The sequence below is a fragment of the Lygodium microphyllum genome, chromosome 26 (assembly GCF_053477565.2).
Source record: "Lygodium microphyllum isolate KBCC chromosome 26, Lygodium_microphyllum_v1.1.10, whole genome shotgun sequence".
Taxonomy (NCBI): domain Eukaryota; kingdom Viridiplantae; phylum Streptophyta; class Polypodiopsida; order Schizaeales; family Lygodiaceae; genus Lygodium; species Lygodium microphyllum.
The window spans coordinates 16,749,841-16,766,759 of record NC_141160.1 but is presented as its reverse complement, the minus strand read 5'-3'; positions in this window follow the sequence as shown (position 1 = coordinate 16,766,759).

Sequence of the window (16,919 nt, the reverse complement as noted above, 5' to 3'; positions counted from 1 at the left end):
TTGCCTAACGTGCGGCACACACTTATTCCTACCATGTCTAGGACGAAAGAGAATGCATTTATAAATTCCATTTCTTTGCCTAATTTTAGACTCATTACTTTGATAATGCACCAAAAACTACATGCCACTGGCCTTCTAAGGTGGATAACTCGTTCAAATTCATGATATTTTTCAATCTTGCCTAATGTTCAAGAGATGCTTTATCACATGTATTTCTTTCCAATTTCCGTATGCATTAAAATTAAACGAAAAAATGCAATTTCCTCTATGAGCTAAGCGCGTCTAATCATGCGAGAATAACTCGAAAGAACCTGGACTTGTGGGCTCGGGGAGATGTCCACTTGTACATTCGGAGATGAGCCTTCCGCGGTCGCACCTTGTGATCTTTTTGGGGCCATCGTAGTCGTAAATTCGACTTCCGATTTGCCTTTGTGGTCTACGGAGTGACGGCCCTCGGAATGCGGCCTTCCGACCTCTGCCTTTATCCTTGTATGCGGGAGATTTCCTTTTCGGGATGGTGCTTTCGGCAAAGGCTTTAGGAGTCTTTCAAGAAAACTCGAATTGGCACGGAATTTAATCTCGGACGGCTTGCGGCTTTAAAATCTTCTTGCGAAAGCCTTTTCGATGGGTCTTGCGGGGGGTCTTTATGGCTTCACCGTCCCCTCTTCAAAGTCCCGGGAAGGGTATGAAGAGATCTTCTTGGAAATGGGGTGGGAAGGGGCCTTAAGGAGGCCCCCCCTCTTAGAAGCTTCTAAAGAAGCTTCTAAGAAGCTTCTGAGCTTCCACAGAAGCACGTGGGGGGGGGGGGGGGTCGTGATCAACGTGGCGGGGCGGCCTGAGCAGGTCGGCGATCTGAGCGGCAGCGATGGCGGCTGGCGGACAGGGCTGGGCGACTGCAGCGCGGCGTTCGGCGGCGACCTCACCTTCCTCTCCTCCACGGCTCGTCCTCTCCTTCAGCTCCTCTCCCACAGTCCTCCCTCTAGCACACCCCCTTGATGGGGGTATTTATATAGGCATGGGGGTGGGGAAGAGGGCCTCCACACACATGGAGGACTCCCCTCATGCAGTCCCTCACTTGGCCATCCCCCCTCCACACTCCCTCTCCTCCAGCCATCCATCGGCTGGGGGAAGGGATAATAGTAAAAAAAAATTGCCTTAATTTATCCTATTGCCCTTCCCAAGCGGTCGTTCCCTTGCGGTTATACGGTCTTCAACCCCGGCTTTTAATTATCGACGTGGAGACCTCATGAATGGTATGGTTTAAGTTACTAATAACTTGCGAAGTAGGGAATACCTTTGCACAGGGTTTACACCGCGTGCGGACAGTTAATATTTACGGTACGGAGTGTGCGGAAATATTACAAAAAAACAATAGCAATGATTATATCGACAAGATACAAAGGGAAAAGAATCTTAGGAGGGTTTGTAGGGCCGGATATGGTGCACAAATCACATGTTGTATGCGCACATAGTGAACGCCGAAAGGTCCCCAAGAACAAAGAACTCTACAAAAGCTCATAAAGCAAGAAGAAAGGTTTGCATGACATGAGATAAAAAGACAAATTGGGTGCAATATCCCCCCATGCCTTGTGTGAGCGCTTCACAAGGCATGTATTTATAAATTTATTAATCTTCAAGCTCAAAAAAAGCCCAATTTATAATTAGCATGCTTTTGGCTTTTGTGTTTGTTTTTTTCCCAAATAAAAAGTAAAGCATTTGGGCATCCAAAAATCGGGCTATGGCCAAATACAATGTCCAATAATGAAATATTTAAACTAAGCACCTATGCACATACAAAAAAATAAATGTTTGTCAAGTGCTTTAATAAATAAGAGTTCCTAAATAAATATTGACGACACACTTTAGTGATAAGACACGTGCCCATCAAAAATAATAATTCTTCTAGGTAATCTAAATACATGCCATCGCGTGGTGCTTCCCAACACCACCATTGCCTGCTTTACACATCAATAGAAGCATTCTTAATTGTTAGAAAATAGTAAAATAAAACCCACAAAAGTGAATACCTAGCAATCTTCAACTACAAAATAATTAAGTAGGTTGGAACTATATCCTAATCTTAATTTAATACGAGTGCACTCTAAACTCATAAAGGTCCATTAATTTAAATATGTATTTTGTGGAATCACCCACTTGCACATTAAATTAATCTGATGCACGAAATGGACACGCATCCCCATCAACTTCTCACACAAGGAATTCACCTTGTGTACAAGCCCCAACAAATAAATATAGTTTTACGGAATCCACCAAAAAACCTCATGAAATCCACCGAAAAAACTCACAAAATCCACCATGGAATAAAAATCTCACAGAATGCACAGTGGAATATGCCTCCTAGCATCATACCCCCAAGGTGGGATAGCAATTGTCCTCAATTGCTATTAGCTCAATGTGGAGCGAGTAGTGAGAGTTAAGCACTAAGATATGTCAAGAATCATGTGATGGGTGGATTTGCTTGAGCTGCTACACCAAACACACACTGTAAACACAAGAGGAAGCTCACTCAAGAACACAAAAACAGAGATGGAGGCCAAAAAGTTTTCTTGCTGATCTTTTCTTCTTCTTCCACACACTATACAATGTACACAAAGTATAGATAAGTTTCAACATAAAGGAAAGTGGCCTTCTAAGTCAAACAGTGCATAACTGACTACACTAATTGATTGGCCTATATATTTGCCAGCTATAGGTAGGTGTAACAAACTAGATATAATAAGAGATAAGTCAATGGCCATGTGAGTGTCATAATGACCACCAACGTGCTAAGTGTAGATGTGCGGATCCATCTAGCCAGACAATCCATCATCAATGTCTGCATGTGTTGAGCTTTCCATCTCAACACTCCCCCTTAAGCTCAACTCTATCTCTGCAACTCCAAGTAAGCTTTGGAACTTTCGAAGCTTCTCTATACCCAATGCATTTGTGAAAATGTCAACTATCTGGTCCTTTCTGCTGACATATACCAAGTCAATCTCTTCTGCAAGTACCTTCTCTCTCACAAAGTGATAGTGCACCTCAATGTGTTTTGTCCTAGCATGGAACATTGGATTCCTAGTTAGCTATGTAATGCTCATGTTGTCACAATGAATGATAACTGGATCATCTCCCTTCACATCCAAATCACCAAATAACTTTTGCAGCCATACCACCTCACATGTTGCCATAGCAATGTTAGCTATATATAGTTTGTCTATATATAGCGCCCCAGGTCCCCTCTATATATTCCTATTATGTGTGCTTAGTTGACACACTTCTAGGGTTCCACTTCCGATGTCTCGTATCTCTCTTCTTCTCTCTCTCATGTGTGCTCAGTTGACACACTTCTAGGGTTCCACTTCCAGTGTCTCGTGTCTCTCTTCTCCTCTCTCTTCCTCCATTCCTTATCTCCCTCACACATTGTTCAACATGGTATCAAAGCTGAAGCCCTAGCCTATTGTGCTGCTGCTGTTGGAGGACGAGTTCTTAGTCCTGCTACCTTGTTCCTTTGTATGAGGACCACGGCTTCCTTTTTCCATTGCCCCCCTCACCTTCCTAGCACCATGGTTGTCCAGATTCTCCAGCTTGGACCTTATCATGATGATGCTCATGGTGGTGGTCATTACAGTGCTCATGATGGTAGTCGCAGTGGCACCACCCACCACATCTGTGTCGAGTTCTCAAAGGACCTCGCACGCTCCGCCGTGGCTTTCCTGTGGCTCCGTAGTGGCACCACCCACCACATCTGCGTCGAGTTCTCACAGTAATAAAAGTTGTTTTCAACTTGTCCTCTTCTGCAATTGCCATCTGGTTATATCCTGCAAAGAAATCCATAAACGAATATATCTCCCTACCCGCTAATTGATCCAAAATCTGGTCAATAAATGGCAACGGGTAGTAGTCCTTAATTGTCTGCTTATTCAGCTCTCTAAAGTCTACACATAATCGAATTTGATTATTTTTCTTCTTTCTGATCACAACCGGCGAACACCATTCCGCGTGTTGCACAGGAAAAATCAAACCCGCTTTTCGAAGCTTCTGTAACTCTTCAAAGAGCCCGTCCCTCAGTTCAAAAGGCATACGCCTTACTTTCTGTCGTACAGGACGATTGCCCTCTTTCAACGGAATTGTATGAACAGCAAGACTAGGAGAAATGCCTCTCAACTCATCATAACTCCAGGCAAAGATATCACGGAATTCCTGAATCAAGGCCACATAATCCTCCCTTTCTACTGTGCTGAGCATAGAACCTAATTTGATTGGCCGCGAATCATCAGGCGTACCAAGGTCTAGCTCAATGACATCTGCATCTCTTATACGATCTTGGCCCTCTATCGGCTCATTCAAAGTGATCTGATAGATGTCTTCTGTGGTGGATCCCTCTTTGGACTTATCACTCGATGATGTCTCACTAGCCGATAAATCTTCTAATGTCTCCAATTCTGTAGAGGATAGAGGAGCTCTCTCACTCTGCGAAGACTCAGGATAAGCATCAACCACCACACGCTGGGCACCTCTGTCGAATATTAGTCATCCGGCGGGTATATCTACTTGGCAGTCCGCTTGCAAGATCCAAGGTTGCCCGAGTAATACTTGGTAACTTGGATGGCCTGCAAAATGAATCACCCTAAAGTCCAACAGGCATTCGACATTTGCAACAGTGACATGGACCTTAGTAATGCAGCCTTTTGACTGTCTCAAACTATCATCTGCCATTCTGAGAATTGTGGAGGTATCTTTCTGGATCGCAAGACCCAACCTTTCCATCAGTTCAAAACTCAAAATGTTAATAGATGATCCTGTGTCGACAATGGCATAATCTACTAATATCCCATTGACATAGGCTGCAACCCTTGGGCAATGCTTCTCAGCATGCTCGAACCAGTCATCACCAACTCGCGCAATACCCAAAGGTTCTACGATCCAAAACTTGCGTTCCTTTGTCGCCTTGTTTAGGGTTTCCGTCGAGAGGCTTATCCTTGTCAACTTCTCTACCCTTTTGACCTCTTGTAAGAACAGCTCGCAAATTAGAGGTTTCAGCATCATTAACACGTACAGCCTCAATCAAACTCACCCCACTACCACTAGGTAGCTCCTCCACTGTAGTCTTTGGTCGTTGAAGTATTTGTTTAGGCCCGTCTTCTCGTTGGGAATCATTTCCTTGGGCGCGATGATTAACAGGCCCTGGTTACCGACTACCTCGCTGGAGGGAACTGATCTTACTCCAACAAGTAGCTGCTAAATGGCCGGATTTTCCATAGATGTCGCACTTAACATTTGGGCAGTTTCTTGGATAGTGTTTCCCAGCACACCATTTGCAACTTAACCTCGAAGGTGCACCCTCATCTGTGTATCTACTTCCTATCAAATTTTGTTGTTTTTTAAGGAAGTTGACATCAACGGCTATTTGCCGATATTGCTCCGTAATCATGTCGGTATAATGCTTCATCATGTCCTTAACCTCGCCAAGAACATTGGAAACGCTCGACTCATAGCCTTGGTCATTACCATGTCGTTCCATCGGCCTAACAATTCGATTAGGCACTGGTTGTTGAGCCACAGGCATGATATTAGAATTGACCGCTTAGCCTCCACCATTTGGAGCCATTTGACTGCCCGTGGGCATCGACATATTAGGGGGAGTTGGTAATAAAGGGACATTCTGCATCATGTTCCCTCTCCCATTAGGGTTAGCCATCGCTATCCCTTGGCCACTACTGCCATTGGCCATCGCCACATTGTTTCCCAATACTAAACCCATATTCGAATTGCCTCGAGAAGCATAGGCTGCTTGTAGTCGGGATTCCACCTCTTGTGCTCGTGTAATGGCAGTATCTATATCCCCCAAGGGTACACTACTCAACTGCAATTGGATATTAAAGTCCAAACCATGTAGGAAATATTGCAATTGGGCAGCTGCGGGGATAGGAATAGAGGTGTCCAACTTACGAAAAACCTCTTTTATTTTCTTCGCATAAGCACGAATATCCTCGTGTGGTTCTTGGCGGGTCACGTTGAGTACACGCAACCAATATTGCCCACCCCTTTCAGGGGCAAACTCCCTTTGAAAAGCTCCATAAAATGAATCAATATTCAATATGGTTCCGGCTTCTAAACCATGATACCATATAGCGGCTCTTCCTTTGAGAGTCATATTGAAGAACATCATTAAATGTCCTTCTTCTTGAATGCGATAGTTAAACATCAGCTTTTGAAACTCCCGAATGTGGAGTTCCGCATCTTCCTCAACTAGCCCATTAAAAATGGATAGTGGGTAACCTAGAGCCGGCAAATCCGTCGTTCGTGTTGGGATTGCAATAGGCTGCACCATGACGAGGATTGGATTTGCACTAGGAATAAAGGACGGTGGGGTTACACCACCCGCACTTGATGTAGACTGGCTTATGGATAGAAGGGGAGCACTAGAGCTTCCACCTTCTCCTAACTTACTGCTTGTGGCCCCAAGACCACTAGATCCACTCCCTCGTAAGGGTTCAGCACCACTACGCTTAGGGGAATATCTCCTAAAAATTTCAGCACGTCGCCTAGCTCTTTCGTCTCTCTCTTGCTTTTGGATTTCTACTAGACGATGCTTATCGATAAATAATGATCAATCACAGTATCCTTGGCATAAACTGCTAGTTGGTCCCTAGACAACTAGGATTCCAGGGCCGCCACTTTTAAGCAGCTCCCGGAAAATGCACCACTGATGGAACCTAGAACGGGCCGGCACTGGCTCATGCACTAGCCGGACCTCTATCTCACGTGCTCAACAACCCCACGGCCTCGCGGCCAGGAGCGTTGATGACACATACATTGCCTTCCTAGACATCTTGTGTTTGTATTACATCGTTTGTAGTCCACTCTTCTCTCACCCACTACTCCTCAGAGGGAGTCTCTTACACATTGCCTAATGGCACAAAGCACAGACATAGGGGGTCCTCCAACGGCTGAGTGCCGCCACCCCTTTGTGACTCTCCTACACCTTAGGGATTGGCCCCTCGGTGCGTCGCTCAACATATAAACATTTCATACAAAATCCACTCAAGGTACCATTTAATCGCATACAAGAATGTACCATTGTCCTTACTTCTCTCTTCCCTAGACCCCACGACTAGCCTATGGCTTAGGGTGTCCTGTCTCTCACTCAACGTGGGTCAAGATCCTAGTGAAAGCAATTGCTGTGCATCCAGGATTTCTGATACCTTTAAATATTTCCATGATTTATGCATATTGTGAATGATAAGTGCTCAAACAATTATAAAATCAATATTGTGCACATGTGGAAAACATCCTTTCAATGATTTTCAACTACCGTTCTTATGCGGCGTTGCACGAACCTAGCACCGAGGAAACCCTCGTGCTACTAGGCTCTCATTCTATAATTATTCACGGACCTATATGGCATGCAAACAAAAATCAGCAAGCTTTTCATCATTTTACTCCACATTTAGACACATTTTAACCACTCTACCCTCCCATCGATCAAATGTCGCATTGTTATATAGATTTATAAGGCATTTTGCCATCATTTTATGTGTAAAAAACGGAAAAAGACACTAGAACAAGAAGGTGGGGTTGAACTAAGGCAAATCCTCATGCTTCAGTCCCCACAAACATTCACAAACATTGTTCTTAATTTTCATTAATTTTCCGCACCCAAAATGTATTTTTCCCCTATTTTTAGTGATTTTTCTCTATTTTACTTGTATTTTTCCTTATTTTCTACATTATTTTATTACTAAAAATTCAAAATAGGTTATGGGCTATGGCCCTTAGTTCCTTCTTGCAACAGAAATGAAAATTTAGTTGGTGTTCCTATTTATTCTTCCATTTTTATGCCCAAAAACGTCATTTTTCCTTGATTTTCTATATTTTACGTATTTTAGTGTATTATTTTGAGCCACAAGATGCATGTTTTTCTGATTTTCTGATTATGATCAACAAGTACTCATGGAAAACAACAACATAAACAAATTTTAGCCCACATGAACAACATTTTATCAATCAAAAGCCATGAAATGTCAAATTTCCTTTGAAAAAATTTGAATTACCGCTTATTTGCGTGTTTCGGGTTTCATGTCCATGGCTGTAAATTGGAGAATCAGCAGCACTTCATGCTCATGACAATCACAAATCACCATTTCTAGCACGTGGAGCAATCCGATCGATGCCGGTCGATGCCGGACAAGCCTCCACCATTCTTTCTTCTTCATTTCTCTTCCCAAATGAACCTCCCCTTAGAAGAGAGAGAGGGAGGAGAGAGAAAGACTGATTTTCTCTCTCCCTCTACAGGCTGCCATTTCTCGTGTGGACCAAAGCGATACGGAGCGGAGGATGAGTGTAGTGGCCTGCTGTGATTACTTCCATGGCTTACTTTCAAGCCAGCATCTCAATTTGTAGGGGGGGGGGCGCTGTTTTTTTCGGCGGCCTGCAGCAGCCGCCGCCCCCCCTCAATCATATTTTTTCATGGGGGGGTGCCCCTTCACAAAGGCACCCCCTCACTTCTCATTTTTGGGCACCTCCCAAATTTTTGACGTGCCTTTTGGCCCTTTTCCCGGCTCTCTCGCATACGGCGTCCAAATCGCGATCTAAAAATTTATGTGAGCTCGTCTCAGCATCCCGCACTGACTGATAGCTCCACTGACCACCACAGGCGCATGGAAAAATTCCTAAAAATCTGCAAGTGATGCCCGGGCGTCCTTAGAGCACTTTGACGCTTAAAATCATCCTAGGTCAAGCCGCCGCCTTTGACATTGGATATTTTTCCCTTGATATTCATAAATTTTAGCTATTTTTAAGCACTTTCCCGGCACCAAAATTCCGCTCTCACTTGAGCTCATGCTTGAGAGAGGGAGTGTGAGAGTGTGAGGGAGTGAGTGTCTGAGGGTCAGGAGCCGTGGGGTGGAGAAGCTCTCCATCTTCTCTTCTCTTCTCTTCTCTTGCTCACGGTGATGGAGCTTGGAACGTGGAGCTTGAGGATGGAGCTTGCTTGAAGCTTACACTTGAATCATGGAGCTACAAGAGTGCACGGGAGAGGAGGTAACTCGAACGGCATGGAGGTAAGCTCACTACACCGGTATATATGGATGGCACGTCGGCTATGTGAGAGGTAGCCATTAGTACTCGGCTTGGAATACTTGAAACAATAAGAGGTCTGTGAGTCTTGGTGGTTGAGCGAAAGCTCCCACATTTTGGTTCCATTGTTGGGACCAACAGATTCAAGCCTTGAGCACTTGCGCACTTCGAATCGAGCATCGAAGTAAGGGTTTTCCCTGAACCGGTACTTGAGATACGTAGGAAGGGAGGGGGTTGAAGATGGTATTCGACATCCTTGGCAAGTAGGTTTTTGCTTTTTTGAGATTTATATTGTGAGATGGAGTAGTGTAGGTATTTACTTTGTGATTTGGATGCATTAGAGTAGGAGAAAACAAAGAAAAACAAAGAAAATAAGCATTAGGGTTTATTGTTGCAAAACAGGGTAAAAATCATGCAAAAAATGGTAAAAAGCTCGCTTGTGAGGCCTAAGATCGCCAAGTGAATGATAGGGGGCATCAATACCACTCGGCCACTACCACTCGGATACCCACGCTCAGCCCGTCTGAATCAAGCACTCGGACTATCTTGAAACTCGGCCTCAGTCCACTCGGACCTCCTGACTTGGCCTCGGCCAACTCGGTCTCAGACATCTAGGCTCGGACTGGCCGAATTTGGCATTCGGACAATTACATACAGCCCCTGTTACTCGGCCCTTGGATGGTCCAAATCGGGCATTTGGACCCTGCAATTCGGACCAGCTGGGCGGAGTAAAAAATTTTGATCAAATTCTCAAAGATTTGACCTGACCCGGGTAGAACTCAGCAATGCAAACTGTCGAAAGCCCTTAGGATGCTCAAAACTTGATTCTGGCACACGGAATAGGCAAAATCGTAGGGCGCAACTGCTTGGCAACTAGAAGTAGGCAGTTGCAAGACCAGGGACTTAGACACAAACCGCTGAGTGAAAAAGCCTAATTGAACTCAAAGACAAACGAGGCAATAAATTAGAAAAACTTTGAACCCTGAAATTGACCCCATAGGCTACATAAAGCAAAAGGCGCATCACAGATCTATCACTAGGCTGAAAATTAGAGCAAGTAGTTCAAGATTTGGTTGAATGGTCCTCCAAACTGCGCATGGTGTTTACCGTAACGGCCTTGCGGGCCAGGGAGGGGACTGTCCCCCAGACCCCTGTAGAGAGGGCTCTGCCCCCTCCGTGCCTCCCCCAAGTAGGTTGGAGAGAAAATGTGTGCCGTGACAGGTGCTCCAAATTCGACCCTAGCGTAGTAATGGCTCTACAAAAATATGGATTCTCACTGGACGAAAGAGCAGCCAAAAGCCCATGCCCAGAACGAGAGAAATAGAGACCCTAGACCCTCAATGGGCCAATCTAGCTAACAAGGGCAAGAAGGCCACACTGCAAAAACACATACATGTTGCATTCGAACTGCATCTAGTCAAAGCAGAAAGCAACAACATCAAGCTACAATGGCGAGAATGACTAGATATGATCGTCCTGATGATAGATGCTCCTCGAATGGCATTACACGGATGATCCAAGGCACCAGTGGAGAATCCACATCTGGTTGTGCAGTTGGAGACTCAATGGCATTTGTTAGAAGGCTTAAATTTACAAGCTAAGACCCGAAAGATGAAGACATAGTACCACCTACTTATCTTAGGGTCAAACTCACCGCAAAAAGAGAGCATACTATCGATGCTCTAATTGATGAAGGAGCAAATTTTAATGTCTTGACCTATGAGGCATGGACCCTACTAGGCCAACCAGAGTTGACACCAACTAGTGCAACTCTTAGCCCTTATGGGGCACCTCCACAAGCACTCATAGGGAAGTGCAATATCCTTGCAACAATTGAAACTGAGAGCTTGCCTATCCTATTTCATGTTCCTCCAAATGGTGCTAAATATGGTAAGGAAACCCTCCTAGGAAGACCCTTCAAAAGGGCAATCAAATGTGAGGCTGACTACGTAGCTCAGAAGATACACCTGACACTACCGAGTGTGAGGATAATCACAACTTTTAGTAAGGGTGAACTCATTGAACCTCGGGGGAAAGGAAAGGAAGGCGCTGAAGTAATAGCCCAGCCTAGTAATGAGAGCAAGGAGTTGTGGGAGGAGTTTATGCAAGTGTAGGTTGAACAGAGAGAACCAGTGAGTGAGGCCATACTTGAAGCAAAAAGGTCAGGAGACAAGGCCAAGGATAGAATTGGGACTTACAGATATCTTAGAAGACCATGAAAGAAGCCCAAGCCTTATAGACGAAGGCATCGATGGAGAGCTAGCACAATGCTTCAATGGATTTCCAAGGCGTTGCTTCATACTCAAGAGTATTATGCAAGCAACCGATGGATTTGGGTACCAAAACCCCTTGCTAAACCACCTTTGCCAGAAGCCCAAATTATGTCAAAAGCAAAGGGGCATAGGAGGAAACCTAAACTAAAATCCAAGTCTCAAGCCAAAAACATTGGAGTGATTGAGCCCCTCACGATTGAAATCAAGAAACCAAACATGACCTAGATCCTTAGCCTACCATGATTAACAAGAATATATCAGAGGTAACTGTAGAGCGTGCACGAGGTCCACTAGTGGCCAAGGAGCCTTTGATCCTCTGAGAGGATAACAGGCGTCATAGGCACAACATCGCTCATGGCAAGATTGATCACTCAATAAAGAAAATGGAACAATTGTCCAATAGCCTTGAGCAAACCCTTCAGCCACAATGCCAAGTCCACCTAAGAGTCCTAGACCTCTGGCATCCTCTTTTTACAAATGGCCACAGGAAGCACAACAGTGGTTGTCAATGGCAGCTGCTCACTCCCAATCTCTATCTCCATCAAAGCTTCCAAGTATCCAAGAGGGGGAACATGACACTAGCCATAGCTCTCAGCCCAAGGATATGTCTGCGCAACCCAATGTGATCACATCAACTCATGCTCAATCTACACAGATGAATGCTCAAAGGGTAACAAAAGACACGACCACTTCCGATCGCCCTAAGGACCGAACACCGCAATCCACCAATAGTAGCAAGTTCACCGAACTAGCTGTCAATACTTCAAATCAGGGATCACAGCAGTCACAGCCCTTGGCCGTGACAATGCTCCTCGTGGAACATGTCCTTAGTAGTCTACCAGTGGAGGAGGTGTCGCAACCAACTTTGTTAACAACTCTAGTACCTCCCAAGCGCCTAAAGCCCAGGCTGGAGGAGTTAAACACATGGGAATTGGCAGAAGAGCTAGACTCTTCCAAAGGGGAGACAATTGTACCCGCACAACCTGGCAAGGCTAGTCAGCAAGCCATGACTACTATGACCCATGTGGACATCCTAGAGATAGGAAATGCTAAGGCCTAACAAAGCACAACAACGGTTGACCTAGTCCAGGGCCATGAGATGTTGAGGGATGCACCTTCACTAACCAAGAAAAAGAGAAGAAAAAAGCGAAAACAACAACAGTTGCAGGTGGTTGTGGACCCCAAGAACATCGAGACAAAGAGCACTAGAGAGTTGGTGAATAAAGCATCGACTCTACCCACCAATGGACCCATTGACGCCTCCCCTAATAGTGGTGAAATCTCAGGCACATCTGTGTGCTCTGAAGAATCAAAGCAGTCGTCACCATCAATGGCTACTTGCAACACCCAATCCACTAACAATGGAACTTGCATTGACTAGTCAAGAGTGGATATGACACTGTCTCAACAGGGTGACAAATTCACAGCAGTCGCGTCAAAGGAAAACCATGACGCAATAATGAAGCCTCAAGAGAAACATGGAAACCCCAAGCGCATACGCAATCCTAGTGTTGACCAATCTTTCTCATCTAGGCCTGAGCCCCAGCTATGCTAAAGCCTAGGCAAACTCCTAGAACCTTGCATGAGATAGCAACCGAGCAAGCCCTCGTTGAACATAGAAGTGTTGCAGAATGCTTGACTGAGTTGGATGCCAAGCTCAAGGTGTTCGCGTATGTCTATGAGCTGGCAGACATGAGCGCATTCCCCAAAGAGCAGCTCAGAGAATACTTGCCATTTTCCTTATCTTGGGAAGAGCAAGAACATCTTAATGAGCACTATTGCAAGCTCCTGCATGAATGCGTGCTACTCATCTCGGGCGAGGAAGCTGACGAACTGCACTTAACTGTCACATTCAATGATGCACTCTGCCAACCAAATCTCTTAGAGATAGAGTAACTAAGGCGACTATCAGAAGGCCGAAGTCAATTTGAACAGCCTTGGTGTGAAAACCGCGTTGCAATGGCCGAACTAGGAGCTCAAATCATGACAGTTGTTTGCTGAGGAGCGATTGGCTAAGTGGCGATCTCAAAGAGACCCCACCTACGTGGCACCAACCTCCCTTCGAGTGCTAACTGCCATTCGGGGTATAGACCTAGCTGAACCTAGCCAAGAAAACTCTCTGTTTGATTCGGTTCTCACTGAGGAGGAGTTACATATTGCCAGTAGACTCGGGCAAGGTTCTATGCTACTCGATATGGCAAAATATATATCGGTATTGAGAAAGCTGCCATGAATATTGGATGCGTGTGCCATGCTTCAGTACAATCCCAAGTTTTACAATTGGTTTCTATCCTCATGAAGTGACATGAATTCGTAAATATGTATATATATAAACAATGATTTTTGTGTCACCCTGTATGGATACTATCAACACATGCAAGCAATAATAGTCAAGTGCAGATAGAAGACTTGGGGCCAACAAGCTAAACTCGTCCGGTCCCCTCTCACATGACCGTTTCCACCTTCGACCAAAGGTCATGCACCCCGCATTGCCACCGTGGAAAGCCCTGACCAACATCTCTGATGATGTAAGCAGGGTGCAGTCCCTTCCTATACACCTTTCCCTTTCTGGTCTATCCTTCCAAGAATGAGCCCTGCCCCAAATCCATGACCACCAGCCTGTAATGCGGCATGAGCCGAGATCTGCTAATAGCGGGAGGCTAAGTTAACATCATCCCATGGGCCATTCCGCTACAATGAGCACAGCATGTTCCACCCCTCCTCTTCTAGCCATATGCATTTGATAACCCACGTTGAAATCCCTTCCATGCGAACAATCTTATTCCGTATCAAGGCCTAACCCTTGGGTTGCATCTTGCAGGCCTCCCACAAGGAAAACATGGAGACCCTCGAGTAGCTAGCTTGCAGAGATGCTCTCTGCGGACGACGGGAACATGCAGCACATGCACCTCTGCCGGTGCGCTATGTGTCCACCCTCAAAAGGTATGCGAAGAAACGGGGCTCTAAGCGACACCGCCCTGGATGAAGGCCAAAAAATCCTCAAACCAGGAAAGTCGAAGCTCAACAAAGCGCACAAGACGTGGCAACACTAGTTGCACAAACCCCCAACATACGCTCAAGCACCAGATGCTCAAGGGCAAAAAAGGTAGCCCGGGACAAGGAAGAGTTCAATGAATTATTTAAAGGCATTTTGAAAACAATGGTGGCCCGGGACTACACCATTCATGTCCCTGCTGACATGTGCCCTGCTGGACCTTACGAAAGTCCCACTCCAGCACCACCTCAATCGCCTAACCAATCAGACTCGCCCTGCCTAGTACAAATCGACTAAGCTCCTATGATGTACAAGTAGCTTGACAAGTTATCGGGACATAACTTTTTGTCTTTTGATGGGTAAAAGGGCAACTCCCCACTTGCACAACTTCTTATGTCTATCGCTATTGTATGCCACGTCTTTGACAAGCAATCACATGGGCATTGCAATTAACATCATAGCATTTTGAAAAGTCATGTCTTAACATAACTACATCTGTTGAATTACTTAACAAAATCAAGCATGTGCTCTCACGAAGTGACAAGTGGATGCAGGGTAACACAGGCCTTCGTGCAAACGTGTCCAATGCCTGGGTCACCGCAAAACCATGCACGGACCGCAACAAAGCCACGCTGCTGAACGCGAATAATCACCCTTGCGAGTGCCCCCATCGCATGAACCAATGCATAGTCATGGGCTACACTCTCTTCTTGGGCCAAGCTCTACAATAAGCTCACGACGAGTGTCACTACAATCACATTGATATCGCAACAACGGCTCCCCTAACAACGAGGCTAGGGCAAAATCATCACCGTCATATCCATTTCCTGAGCCTCTGAGGCTTGACATGTCTCGATCCATTGAAAGGCTCATAGCCTCCGCATATTGCAATGACTGTACTATGGCACAAAAAAAAACCACGATCACAACACCGCACCTAGGGGCCCTCAAATTAGGTGCATCTAGTGACCTTGGTCGACTGACTCCGTCCCTAGTCCCCTAGCCCCCTAGCATCATCCACAATAGTTCAAGGCACATCAAGGGCAGGACAGCCCTAGGGAGCTTGTCTCGCCTATGGTTAGACCTATCACCCTAAACCATTTACACAATTCCCTCTTACACTCTGCCTTACAACCATGGCAATCAATTGGGGCACGCACCGCATGAATGGCCATGCACAGTACACCGTTCTCATCGCACTGGCCCCATGTCTACCACCTAAGGATAGTACACTATCCTTGGGTTCTATCCTGCTACGTCGCCCAATCACAATGCACAGGATGTTGCACCCACCTTCACGCATACTTCTTTATGTCATAAACCACTTTGCTTCATCCATAGGACATTATGAGCAACCAAGCTGCAGTCTTCTACCTACGTAATATCTAAGTATGCAGGAGTACTCACATAATATCTGCACCAAAGTCTATACACAGTTTAGGTCCTCAAGTGTAGGACACTACTCCAGGCTTGCTTAGAGTTTGACATGTCTCCCAAACTAATCCAAATATGTCTTATGCATGCTACGAATACTAGCACTACCCCTTAGGGAGAGACCACTCTGAGAGGTTTTCCAATTGCAGGTATTAAAGCTCCAACGAAAGCGTTGTCCGCTCTGCATCAATACTCAACTCTGAACTCTTGTCCTTTACTTCATCATGCAAACCACCAGCAAATCATCACGAGCAGGATCCACCATGAGCATCCCATGCACACCACACCCTGTGCCAACCATGAATGGCCATTCCCAACAACAAGTAGCCCTATTGCTCCCTACACCAATCATATCACCAGCCAATCGGAACAGCACAGTGCCACCAATGCCCTTCCTCCGCACCAACATAGGAACTCCTCCAAGGCAAACCACAACAACCCTTCCACCCACGTCTTCGGTGCAAGCTCTACATGCTACCTTCGACGTCGAGTGCCATGGGCCTGGCACTCGTCTAGGAGGGGGGTAATGTTAACCCCAACACGAAGAAAGCAGAAGGAAATAAAAAATACGCAAGGAAATGCGGAAAAAAGGTAGCTCGGCTGAAGAAAGAAGAGGAGAAAAGGCCAAAAGTGCAAGGGCAACCTTAAAAAGTTTGAGTTAAATGCAAAAGTGGAAAGGTGCATTTTAAAATACAAAGGCGCACCCTGAAATCTTGTAAAAGAGTGCCAGGCAGGGGAAAATCTTGAAAGCTAAAACAGAAGACAAAGACAAAAGCCAAGGCAAAGAGAAACGGAAGACAAAAGCGCACAAGGAAAAGCGCAAGTCAAAACTTTTGTAAAAAAAGCGCAAGCACATCATGGTTTAATTCAAGGAGCATCGAGCTCTCACTCGTGCAATTTGTAAACGTAGACGGGCAGTGGAAAGGAAGCTAGGAAGATAGGAGGACAATGGGAAAAAGGGCCTAGGCTACGGCTGGCCATGTAAAAAGGGAAACAAGGGATGACCGCCCAAAAGGGATTTAGGGTTTTGTATATAAAGTTGAAAAGTGAATGAGAAGCTCATTCTTGTATGTGGCAAAAAGTGGCTCTCCTCTTCTTCTTCTTCTTCTTCTTGCTTTCTTGATCTCGTGCTTGAGAGA